Source organism: Schistocerca gregaria, unplaced genomic scaffold (genome assembly GCF_023897955.1).
Source record: "Schistocerca gregaria isolate iqSchGreg1 unplaced genomic scaffold, iqSchGreg1.2 ptg000635l, whole genome shotgun sequence".
Taxonomy (NCBI): domain Eukaryota; kingdom Metazoa; phylum Arthropoda; class Insecta; order Orthoptera; family Acrididae; genus Schistocerca; species Schistocerca gregaria.
In genome coordinates, this window is record NW_026062021.1 from 313,261 (window position 1) to 326,042 (window position 12,782).

Sequence of the window (12,782 nt, forward strand, 5' to 3'; positions counted from 1 at the left end):
CATTCTTTGGTGCTTCGACATGAGCTAGGAAATTAAGATTTTGCATGAAGGGAAGTCTAGTGGCCGCGTTGAAGGGGAGAATGTGAGAAGTGTTCATATGTAGTAAAAATCTGAGAAATTCGTCCGACTTCGTCATTTGTTATGGAATCGACTTAAAGCCAGATCGTCACATTGGCCGCTCTTCTCTCTGAAACGATTACATTTATCGTCTGCAAAGCTATGTCGCGTGCTGCGGTATACGGAGACACTAAAAGCACCATAGTAGAACACAGATGAATCTTCTAAGTTGATGTAAAGCCAGTAAGAAGTATTACAATTCAAGTTCTTTTATCGATTATTGACTTTTTAGCCGGCTTTGGTGCATTGGACATGAGCTAGGACCTTAAGATTTTGCATGAAAGGAGGACTAGCAGCCGCGCTGCACGGGCGAATATGAAAAGTGCCATATGTAGTAAAAACCTAAGAAATCCGTCCGTTTTCGTCATTTGTTATCGAATCGACATAAATCCAGATCGTCACATTGGCCGCTTTTCTCTCGGAAACGCTTACATTTATCGTCTGCAAAGCTATGTCGCGTGCTGCGGTATGCGGAGATACTGAAAGCACCATAGTAGAACACAGAAGAAGCTTCTAAGTTGATGTAATACCCAGTAAGAAGTAGTACAATTCAAGTTTTAGGTATCGATTATTGACTTTTTAGCCGGCTTTGGTGCCTTGGACATGAGGTGGAACCTTAAGATTTTGCATGAAAGGAGGACTAGGAGCCGCGTTGCGCGGGAGAATGTGAAAAGGGTTCATATGTAGTAAAAACCTGAGAAATCCGTCCTTTTTCGTCAATTGTTATCGAATCGAATTAAAGCCACATCGTTACATTGGCCGCTCTTCCCTATGAAACAGTTAAATTTATCGTCTCCAATGATATGTCGCGAGCTACGGTATGCGGAGACACTACAATCACCATAGTAGAACACAGAAGTAGCTTCTAAGTTGACGTAATACCCAATAAGAAGTAGTACAATTAACGTTTTAGTTATCGATTATTGACTTTTCAGCCTTTTTTGGTGCCTTGGGCATGAGCTAGGACCTTAAGATTTTGCATGAAAGGACGACTAGCAGCTGCGTTGCACGGGAGAATGTGAAAAGTGTTCATATGTAGTAAAAACCTGAGAAATCCGTCCGCTTTCGTAATTTGTTATCGAATCGACTTAAAGCCAGGACGTACATTGGCCGCTCTTCTCTCTGAAACGGTTATATTTACCGTCTGCAAAGCTACGTCGCGTGCTGCGGTATGCGGAGACACTAAAAGCACCATAGTAGAACACAGAAGAAGCTTCTAAGTTAATGTAATAGTCAGTAAGAAGTAGTACAATTCAAGTTTTCGTTATCTATTATTCACCTTTTGCCTGCTTTGGTGCCTTGTACATGAGCTAGGACCTTAAGCTTTTGCATGAAAGGACGACTAGCAGCCGCGTTGTACGGGACAATGTAAAAAGTGTTCATATGTAGTAAAAACCTGAGAAATCCGTCCGTGTTCGTCATTTGTAATCGAATCGACTTAAAGCCAGATCGTCACAGTGGCCGCTCTTCCCTCTGAAACGGTTACATTTACCCACTGCAAACCTATGTCGCTGGGTGCGGTATGCGGAGACACTAAAAGCACCATAGGAGAACACAGTAGAAGCTTCTAAGTTGATGTAATATGTAGTAAGAAGTAGTACAATTCAAGTTTTAGTTTTCGATTATTGACTTTTTAGCCGGCTTTGGTGCCTTGGGCATGAGCTAGGACCTTAAGATTTTGCATGAAAGGACGACTAGCAGCCGCATTGCACGGGACAATGTGCAAAGTGTTCATATGTAGTAAAAACCTCTGAAATCCGTCCGTGTTCGTCATTTGTTATCGAATCGACTTAAAGCCAGATCGTCACATTGGCCGCTCTTTTTTATGAAACGGTTGCATTTACCGTCTGCAAAGCTATGTCGCTGGGTGCGGTATGCGGAGACACTAAAAGCACCATAGTAGAACAAGGATGAAGCTTCTAAGTTGATGTAATAGCCAGTAAGAAGTAGTACATTTCAAGTTTTAGTTCTCGATTATTGACTTTTTAACCGGCTTTGGTTCCTTGGACATGAGCTAGGTCCTTAAGATTTTGCTTGAAGGAGGACTAGCAGCCGCGTTGCACGGGACAATGTGAAAAGTGTTCATATGTAGTAAACACCTGATAAATCCGTCCGTGTTCCTCATTTGTTATCGAATCGACTTAAAGCCAGATCGTCACATTGGCCTCTCTTCCCTCTGAAACCGTTATATTTATCGTCTCCAAAGATAGGTCGCGAGCTACGTAATGCGGAGACACTAAAAGCAATATACTAGAACACAGATGAAGCTTCTAAGTTGATGTCATAGCCAGTAAGAAATTGTGCAATTCAAGTATTCGTTATCGATTATTCACTTTTCACCCGGCTTTGGTGCCTTGTACAGCAGCTAGGACATTAAGATTTTGCATGAAAGGAGGACTATTAGCCGCGTTGCACGGGAGAATGTGAAAAGTGTTCATATGTAGTAAAAACCTGAGAAATCCGTCCGCTTTCGTAATTTGTTATCGAATCGACTTAAAGCCAGGACGTACATTGGCCGCTCTTCTCTCTGAAACGGTTATATTTACCGTCTGCAAAGCTACGTCCCGTGCTGCGGTATGCGGAGACACTAAAAGCACCATAGTAGAACACAGAAGAAGCTTCTAAGTTAATGTAATAGCCAGTAAGAAGTAGTACAATTCAAGTTTTCGTTATCTATTATTCACCTTTTGCCTGCTTTGGTGCCTTGTACATGAGCTAGGACCTTAAGCTTTTGCATGAAAGGACGACTAGCAGCCGCGTTGTACGGGACAATGTAAAAAGTGTTCATATGTAGTAAAAACCTGAGAAATCCGTCCGTGTTCGTCATTTGTAATCGAATCGACTTAAAGCCAGATCGTCACAGTGGCCGCTCTTCCCTCTGAAACGGTTACATTTACCCACTGCAAACCTATGTCGCTGGGTGCGGTATGCGGAGACACTAAAAGCACCATAGGAGAACACAGTAGAAGCTTCTAAGTTGATGTAATATGTAGTAAGAAGTAGTACAATTCAAGTTTTAGTTTTCGATTATTGACTTTTTAGCCGGCTTTGGTGCCTTGGGCATGAGCTAGGACCTTAAGATTTTGCATGAAAGGACGACTAGCAGCCGCATTGCACGGGACAATGTGAAAGTGTTCATATGTAGTAAAAACCTCTGAAATCCGTCCGTGTTCGTCATTTGTTATCGAATCGACTTAAAGCCAGATCGTCACATTGGCCGCTCTTTTTTATGAAACGGTTGCATTTACCGTCTGCAAAGCTATGTCGCTGGGTGCGGTATGCGGAGACACTAAAAGCACCATAGTAGAACAAGGATGAAGCTTCTAAGTTGATGTAATAGCCAGTAAGAAGTAGTACAATTCAAGTTTTAGTTCTCGATTATTGACTTTTTAACCGGTTTTGGTTCCTTGGACATGAGCTAGGTCCTTAAGATTTTGCTTGAAGGAGGACTAGCAGCCGCGTTGCACGGGAGAATGTGAAAAGTGTTCATATGTAGTAAACACCTGATAAATCCGTCCGTGTTCCTCATTTGTTATCGAATCGACTTAAAGCCAGATCGTCACATTGGCCTCTCTTCCCTCTGAAACCGTTATATTTATCGTCTCCAAAGATAGGTCGCGAGCTACGTAATGCGGAGACACTAAAAGCAATATTCTAGAACACAGATGAAGCTTCTAAGTTGATGTCATAGCCAGTAAGAAATTGTGCAATTCAAGTATTCGTTATCGATTATTCACTTTTCACCCGGCTTTGGTGCCTTGTACAGCAGCTAGGACATTAAGATTTTGCATGAAAGGAGGACTATTAGCCGCGTTGCACGGGAGAATGTGAAAAGTGTTCATATGTAGTAAAAACCTGAGAATCCGTCCGCTTTCGTAATTTGTTATCGAATCGACTTAAAGCCAGGACGTACATTGGCCGCTCTTCTCTCTGAAACGGTTATATTTACCGTCTGCAGAGCTACGTCGCGTGCTGCGGTATGCGGAGACACTAAAAGCACCATAGTAGAACACAGAAGAAGCTTCTAACTTGATGTAAGAGCCAGTAAGAAACAGTAAAATTCAAGTTTAGTTATCGATTATTGACCATTTACTTTTCTTTGGTGCTTTGGAAATGAGCAAGGGCTTTACGATTCTGCATGATTTGAAGTGTAAGAGATGCTTCGCACGGGAGAATGTGAAAAATGTTCATATATACTAAGAACATGAGAAATCCCTCCGTTTTCGTCATTTGTTATCGAATCGACTTAAAGCCAGATAGTCACATTGGGGGCTCTTCTCTCTGAAACGGTTATATTTACCGTCTGCAAAGCTATGTCGCGTTCTGCGGTATGCGGAGACACTAAAAGCACCATAGTAGAACACTGAAAAAACTTCTAAGTTTTTGTAATAGCCAGTAAGAAGTAGTACAATTCACGTTTTAGCTATCGATTATTGGCTTTTTAGCCGGCTTTGGTGCCTTGGGCATGAGCTAGGACCTTAAGATTTTGTGTGAAAGGAGGACTAGCAGCCGCGTTACACGGGTGAATGTGAAAAGTGTTCATATGTAGTGTAACCCTGAGAAATCCGACCGTGTTCGTCAATTCTTATTGAATCGACTTAAAGCCAGATTGTCACATTCGCCGCTCTTCCCTCTGAAACGGTTTTATTTACCGTCTGCAATGCTATGTCGCTGGGTGCAGTATGCATAGACACTTAAAGCACCATAGTACAACACAGAAGAAGCTTCTAAGTTAATGTAATAGCCAGTAAGAAGTAGTACAATTCAAGTTTTCGTTATCGATTATTCACCTTTTGCCTGCTTTGGTGCCTTGTACATGAGCTTGGACCTTAAGCTTTTGCGTAAAAGGAGGACTTTTAGCCGCTTTGTACGGGACAATGTAAAAAGTGTTCATATGTAGTAAAAACCTGATAAATCCGTCCGTTTTCGTCATTTGTTATCCAATCGACTTAAAGCCAGATCGTCACATTGGCCGCTCTTCCCTCTGAAAGGGTTACATTTATCGTCTGCAAAGCTATGTCGCGTGCTGCGGTATGCGGAGATACTGAAAGCACTGTAGTAGAACAGAGAAGTTGCTTCTAAGTTGATGTATTACCCAGTAAGAAGTAGTACAATTCAAGTTTTAGGTATCGATTATTGACTTTTTAGCCGGCTTTGGTGCCTTGGACATGAGGTGGAACCTTAAGATTTTGCATGAAAGGAGGACTAGGAGCCGCGTTGCACGGGAGAATGTGAAAAGGGTTCATATGTAGTAAAAACCTGAGAAATCCGTCCTTTTTCGTCAATTGTTATCGAATCGAATTAAAGCCACATCGTTACATTGGCCGCTCTTCCCTATGAAACAGTTAAATTTATCGTCTCCAATGATATGTCGCGAGCTACGGTATGCGGAGACACTACAATCACCATAGTAGAACACAGAAGTAGCTTCTAAGTTGACGTAATACCCAATAAGAAGTAGTACAATTAACGTTTTAGTTATCGATTATTGACTTTTCAGCCTTTTTTGGTGCCTTGGGCATGAGCTAGGACCTTAAGATTTTGCATGAAAGGACGACTAGCAGCCGCGTTGCACGGGAGAATGTGAAAAGTGTTCATATGTAGTAAAAACCTGAGAAATCCGTCCGCTTTCGTAATTTGTTATCGAATCGACTTAAAGCCAGGACGTACATTGGCCGCTCTTCTCTCTGAAACGGTTATATTTACCGTCTGCAAAGCTACGTCGCGTGCTGCGGTATGCGGAGACACTAAAAGCACCATAGTAGAACACAGAAGAAGCTTCTAAGTTAATGTAATAGTCAGTAAGAAGTAGTACAATTCAAGTTTTCGTTATCTATTATTCACCTTTTGCCTGCTTTGGTGCCTTGTACATGAGCTAGGACCTTAAGCTTTTGCATGAAAGGACGACTAGCAGCCGCGTTGTACGGGACAATGTAAAAAGTGTTCATATGTAGTAAAAACCTGAGAAATCCGTCCGTGTTCGTCATTTGTAATCGAATCGACTTAAAGCCAGATCGTCACAGTGGCCGCTCTTCCCTCTGAAACGGTTACATTTACCCACTGCAAACCTATGTCGCTGGGTGCGGTATGCGGAGACACTAAAAGCACCATAGGAGAACACAGTAGAAGCTTCTAAGTTGATGTAATATGTAGTAAGAAGTAGTACAATTCAAGTTTTAGTTTTCGATTATTGACTTTTTAGCCGGCTTTGGTGCCTTGGGCATGAGCTAGGACCTTAAGATTTTGCATGAAAGGACGACTAGCAGCCGCATTGCACGGGACAATGTGAAAAGTGTTCATATGTAGTAAAAACCTCTGAAATCCGTCCGTGTTCGTCATTTGTTATCGAATCGACTTAAAGCCAGATCGTCACATTGGCCGCTCTTTTTTATGAAACGGTTGCATTTACCGTCTGCAAAGCTATGTCGCTGGGTGCGGTATGCGGAGACACTAAAAGCACCATAGTAGAACAAGGATGAAGCTTCTAAGTTGATGTAATAGCCAGTAAGAAGTAGTACAATTCAAGTTTTAGTTCTCGATTATTGACTTTTTAACCGGTTTTGGTTCCTTGGACATGAGCTAGGTCCTTAAGATTTTGCTTGAAGGAGGACTAGCAGCCGCGTTGCACGGGAGAATGTGAAAAGTGTTCATATGTAGTAAACACCTGATAAATCCGTCCGTGTTCCTCATTTGTTATCGAATCGACTTAAAGCCAGATCGTCACATTGGCCTCTCTTCCCTCTGAAACCGTTATATTTATCGTCTCCAAAGATAGGTCGCGAGCTACGTAATGCGGAGACACTAAAAGCAATATTCTAGAACACAGATGAAGCTTCTAAGTTGATGTCATAGCCAGTAAGAAATTGTGCAATTCAAGTATTCGTTATCGATTATTCACTTTTCACCCGGCTTTGGTGCCTTGTACAGCAGCTAGGACATTAAGATTTTGCATGAAAGGAGGACTATTAGCCGCGTTGCACGGGAGAATGTGAAAAGTGTTCATATGTAGTAAAAACCTGAGAAATCCGTCCGTGTTCGTCATTTGTAATCGAATCGACTTAAAGCCAGATCGTCACAGTGGCCGCTCTTCCCTCTGAAACGGTTACATTTACCCACTGCAAACCTATGTCGCTGGGTGCGGTATGCGGAGACACTAAAAGCACCATAGGAGAACACAGTAGAAGCTTCTAAGTTGATGTAATATGTAGTAAGAAGTAGTACAATTCAAGTTTTAGTTTTCGATTATTGACTTTTTAGCCGGCTTTGGTGCCTTGGGCATGAGCTAGGACCTTAAGATTTTGCATGAAAGGACGACTAGCAGCCGCATTGCACGGGACAATGTGCAAAGTGTTCATATGTAGTAAAAACCTCTGAAATCCGTCCGTGTTCGTCATTTGTTATCGAATCGACTTAAAGCCAGATCGTCACATTGGCCGCTCTTTTTTATGAAACGGTTGCATTTACCGTCTGCAAAGCTATGTCGCTGGGTGCGGTATGCGGAGACACTAAAAGCACCATAGTAGAACAAGGATGAAGCTTCTAAGTTGATGTAATAGCCAGTAAGAAGTAGTACATTTCAAGTTTTAGTTCTCGATTATTGACTTTTTAACCGGTTTTGGTTCCTTGGACATGAGCTAGGTCCTTAAGATTTTGCTTGAAGGAGGACTAGCAGCCGCGTTGCACGGGAGAATGTGAAAAGTGTTCATATGTAGTAAACACCTGATAAATCCGTCCGTGTTCCTCATTTGTTATCGAATCGACTTAAAGCCAGATCGTCACATTGGCCTCTCTTCCCTCTGAAACCGTTATATTTATCGTCTCCAAAGATAGGTCGCGAGCTACGTAATGCGGAGACACTAAAAGCAATATACTAGAACACAGATGAAGCTTCTAAGTTGATGTCATAGCCAGTAAGAAATTGTGCAATTCAAGTATTCGTTATCGATTATTCACTTTTCACCCGGCTTTGGTGCCTTGTACAGCAGCTAGGACATTAAGATTTTGCATGAAAGGAGGACTATTAGCCGCGTTGCACGGGAGAATGTGAAAAGTGTTCATATGTAGTAAAAACCTGAGAAATCCGTCCGCTTTCGTAATTTGTTATCGAATCGACTTAAAGCCAGGACGTACATTGGCCGCTCTTCTCTCTGAAACGGTTATATTTACCGTCTGCAAAGCTACGTCGCGTGCTGCGGTATGCGGAGACACTAAAAGCACCATAGTAGAACACAGAAGAAGCTTCTAACTTGATGTAAGAGCCAGTAAGAAACAGTAAAATTCAAGTTTAGTTATCGATTATTGACCATTTACTTTTCTTTGGTGCTTTGGAAATGAGCAAGGGCTTTACGATTTTGCATGTATTGAGGTGTAAGAGATGCTTCGCACGGGAGAATGTGAAAAATGTTCATATATACTAAGAACATGAGAAATCCCTCCGTTTTCGTCATTTGTTATCGAATCGACTTAAAGCCAGGACGTACATTGGCCGCTCTTCTCTCTGAAACGGTTATATTTACCGTCTGCAAAGCTATGTCGCGTTCTGCGGTATGCGGAGACACTAAAAGCACCATAGTAGAACACTGAAAAAACTTCTAAGTTTTTGTAATAGCCAGTAAGAAGTAGTACAATTCACGTTTTAGCTATCGATTATTGGCTTTTTAGCCGGCTTTGGTGCCTTGGGCATGAGCTAGGACCTTAAGATTTTGTGTGAAAGGAGGACTAGCAGCCGCGTTACACGGGTGAATGTGAAAAGTGTTCATATGTAGTGTAACCCTGAGAAATCCGACCGTGTTCGTCAATTCTTATTGAATCGACTTAAAGCCAGATTGTCACATTCGCCGCTCTTCCCTCTGAAACGGTTTTATTTACCGTCTGCAATGCTATGTCGCTGGGTGCAGTATGCATAGACACTTAAAGCACCATAGTACAACACAGAAGAAGCTTCTAAGTTAATGTAATAGCCAGTAAGAAGTAGTACAATTCAAGTTTTCGTTATCGATTATTCACCTTTTGCCTGCTTTGGTGCCTTGTACATGAGCTTGGACCTTAAGCTTTTGCGTGAAAGGAGGACTTTTAGCCGCTTTGTACGGGACAATGTAAAAAGTGTTCATATGTAGTAAAAACCTGATAAATCCGTCCGTTTTCGTCATTTGTTATCCAATCGACTTAAAGCCAGATCGTCACATTGGCCGCTCTTCCCTCTGAAAGGGTTACATTTATCGTCTGCAAAGCTATGTCGCGTGCTGCGGTATGCGGTGATACTGAAAGCACCGTAGTAGAACAGAGAAGTTGCTTCTAAGTTGATGTATTACCCAGTAAGAAGTAGTACAATTCAAGTTTTAGGTATCGATTATTGACTTTTTAGCCGGCTTTGGTGCCTTGGACATGAGGTGGAACCTTAAGATTTTGCATGAAAGGAGGACTATTAGCCGCGTTGCACGGTAGAATGTGAAAAGTGTTCATATGTAGTAAAAACCTGAGAAATCCGTCCGCTTTCGTAATTTGTTATCGAATCGACTTAAAGCCAGGACGTACATTGGCCGCTCTTCTCTCTGAAACGGTTATATTTACCGTCTGCAAAGCTACGTCGCGTGCTGCGGTATGCGGAGACACTAAAAGCATCATAGTAGAACACAGAAGAAGCTTCTAACTTGATGTAAGAGCCAGTAAGAAACAGTAAAATTCAAGTTTTAGTTATCGATTATTGACCATTTATTTTTCTTTGGTGCATTGGAAATGAGCTAGGGCTTTACGATTTTGCATGTAGGGAAGTGTAAGAGATTCTTCGCACGGGAGAATGTGAAAAATGTTCATATATACTAAAAACATGAGAAATCCCTCCGTTTTCGTCATTTGTTATCGAATCGACTTAAAGCCAAATAGTCACATTGGGGGCTCTTCTCTCTGAAACGGTTATATTTACCGTCTGCAAAGCTATGTCGCGTTCTGCGGTATGCGGAGACACTAAAAGCACCATAGTAGAACACTGAAAAAACTTCTAAGTTTTTGTAATAGCCAGTAAGAAGTAGTACAATTCACGTTTTAGCTATCGATTATTGGCTTTTTAGCCGGCTTTGGTGCCTTGGGCATGAGCTAGGACCTTAAGATTTTGTGTGAAAGGAGGACTAGCAGCCGCGTTACACGGGTGATTGTGAAAAGTGTTCATATGTAGTGAAACCCTGAGAAATCCGACCGTGTTCGTCAATTCTTATCGAATCGACTTAAAGCCAGATTGTCACATTCGCCGCTCTTCCCTCTGAAACGGTTTTATTTATTGTCTGCAATGCTATGTCGCTGGGTGCAGTATGCATAGACACTTAAAGCACCATAGTACAACACAGAAGAAGCTTCTAAGTTAATGTAATAGCCAGTAAGAAGTAGTACAATTCAAGTTTTCGTTATCGATTATTCACCTTTTGCCTGCTTAGGTGCCTTGTACATGAGCTAGGACCTTAAGCTTTTGCGTGAAAGGAGGACTTTTAGCCGCGTTGTACGGGACAGTGTAAAAAGTGTTCATATGTAGTAACAACCTGAGAAATCCGTCCGTGTTCGTCAATTGTAATCGAATCGACTTAAAGCCAGATCGTCACATTGGCCGCTTTTCCCTCTGAAACGGTTAATTTTACCGTCTGCAAAGCTATGTCACGTGCTGCGGTATGCGGAGACACTAAAAGCACCATAGTAGAACACTGAAAATACTTCTAAGTTTATGTAATACCCAGTAAGAAGTAGTACAATTCACGTTTTAGCTATCGATTATTGACTTTGTAGCCGGCTTTGGTGCCTTGGGCATGAGCTAGGACCTTAAGATTTTGCGTGAAAGGAGGACTAGCAGCCGCGTTACTGGTGTGAATGTGAAAAGTGTTCATTTGTAGTGAAAACCTGAGAAATCCGTGTGTTTTCCTCAATTGTTGTTGAATCGACTTAAAGCATGATCGTCACATTGGCCGCTCTTCTCTCTGAAACGGTTGTACTTATCGTCTGCAAAGCTATGTCGCGTGCTGCGGTATGCGGAGACACGAATATCACAATAGTAGAACACAGATGAGGCTTCTAAGTTGATGTAATAGCCAGTAAGAAGTAATACAATTCAAGTATCAGGTATCGATTATTGACTTTTTAGCTGGCTTTGGTACCTTGGACATGACCTAGGACCTTAAGATTCTACATGAAAGGAGGACTAGAAGCCGAGTTGCACGGGAGAATGTGAATTGTGTTCATATGTAGTAAAAACCTAAGATATTCGCCCGTTTTCGTCATTTGTTATCAAATGGACTTTAAGCCAGATCGCCACCTTGGCCGCTCTTCTATCTGAAACGGTTACATTTATCGTCTGCAAAGCTATGTCGCGTGTTGCGGTATGCGGAGTCACTAAAATCACCATAGTAGAACACAGAAGTAGCTTCTAAGTTGATGTAATACCGAGTAAAAAGTAGTAAAATTCACGTTTTAGTTATCGATTATTGACTTTTTAGCCAATTTAGATGCTTTGGGCATGAGCTAGGACCTTACGATTTTGCATGAAAGGAGGACTAGCAGCCGCGTTGCACGGGAAAATGTGAAAAGTGTTCATATGTCGTAAAAACCTGAGAATTTCGGCCGTTTTCGTCATTTGTTATCGAATCGACTTAAAGCCAGGACGTACATTCGCCGCTCTTCTCTCTGAAACGGTTACATTTGTCGTCTGCAAAGCTATGTCGCGTGCTGCGGTATGCGGAGACACTAAAAGCACCATAGTAGAACACAGATGAATCTTCTAATTTGATGTAACAGCCAGTAAGAAACACTAAAATTCAAATTTTAGCTATCGATTGTTGACTTTTACTTTTCTTTGGTGGCTTGGAAATGAGCTAGGACTTTACGATTTTGCATGAAGGGAAGTGTAGCAGCCGCTTTGCACGGGAGAATGTGAAAAATGTTCATATATAGTAAAACCTATGAAATCCCTCCGTTTTCGTCATATGTTATCGAATCGACCTAAAGCCAGATCGTCACATTGGCCGTTCTTCTCTCTGAAACGGTTACTTTTATCGTCCTCAAAGCTATGTCGCGTGCTGCGGTATGCGGAGACACTACAAGCACCATAGTTGAACACAGAAGAAGCTTCTGAGTTGGTGTAATTGCCAGTAAGAAGTAGTACAATTCAAGTTTTAGGTATCGATTATTGACTTTTTAGCCGGATTTGGTGCCCTGAACATGAGCTAAGACCTTAAGGGATTGCATGAAACGATGACTAGCAGCCGCGTTGCACGGGAAAATGTATTAATGTGTTATATGTAGTAAAAACCTGAGAAATCTGTCTGTTTTCGTCATTTTTTATCTAATCGACTTAAAGCCAGGACGTAACATTGTCCGCTCGTCTCTCTGAAACGGTTACATTTATCGTCTGCAAAGCTATGTCGCGTGCTGCGGTATGCGGAGACACTAAAAGCACCATAGTAGAACACTGAAATAGCTTCTAACTTTATGTAATAGCCAGTAAGAATTAGTACAATTCACGTTTTAGTTATCGATTATTGACTTTTTAGAATTTTTTTGTGTCTTGGGCATGAGCTTTGACGTTAAGATTTTGCATGAAAGGAGGACTAGCAGCCGCGTTGCACGGGAGAATGTGAAAAGGGTTCATATGTAGTAAAAACCTGAGAAATCCGGCCTTTATCGTCAAT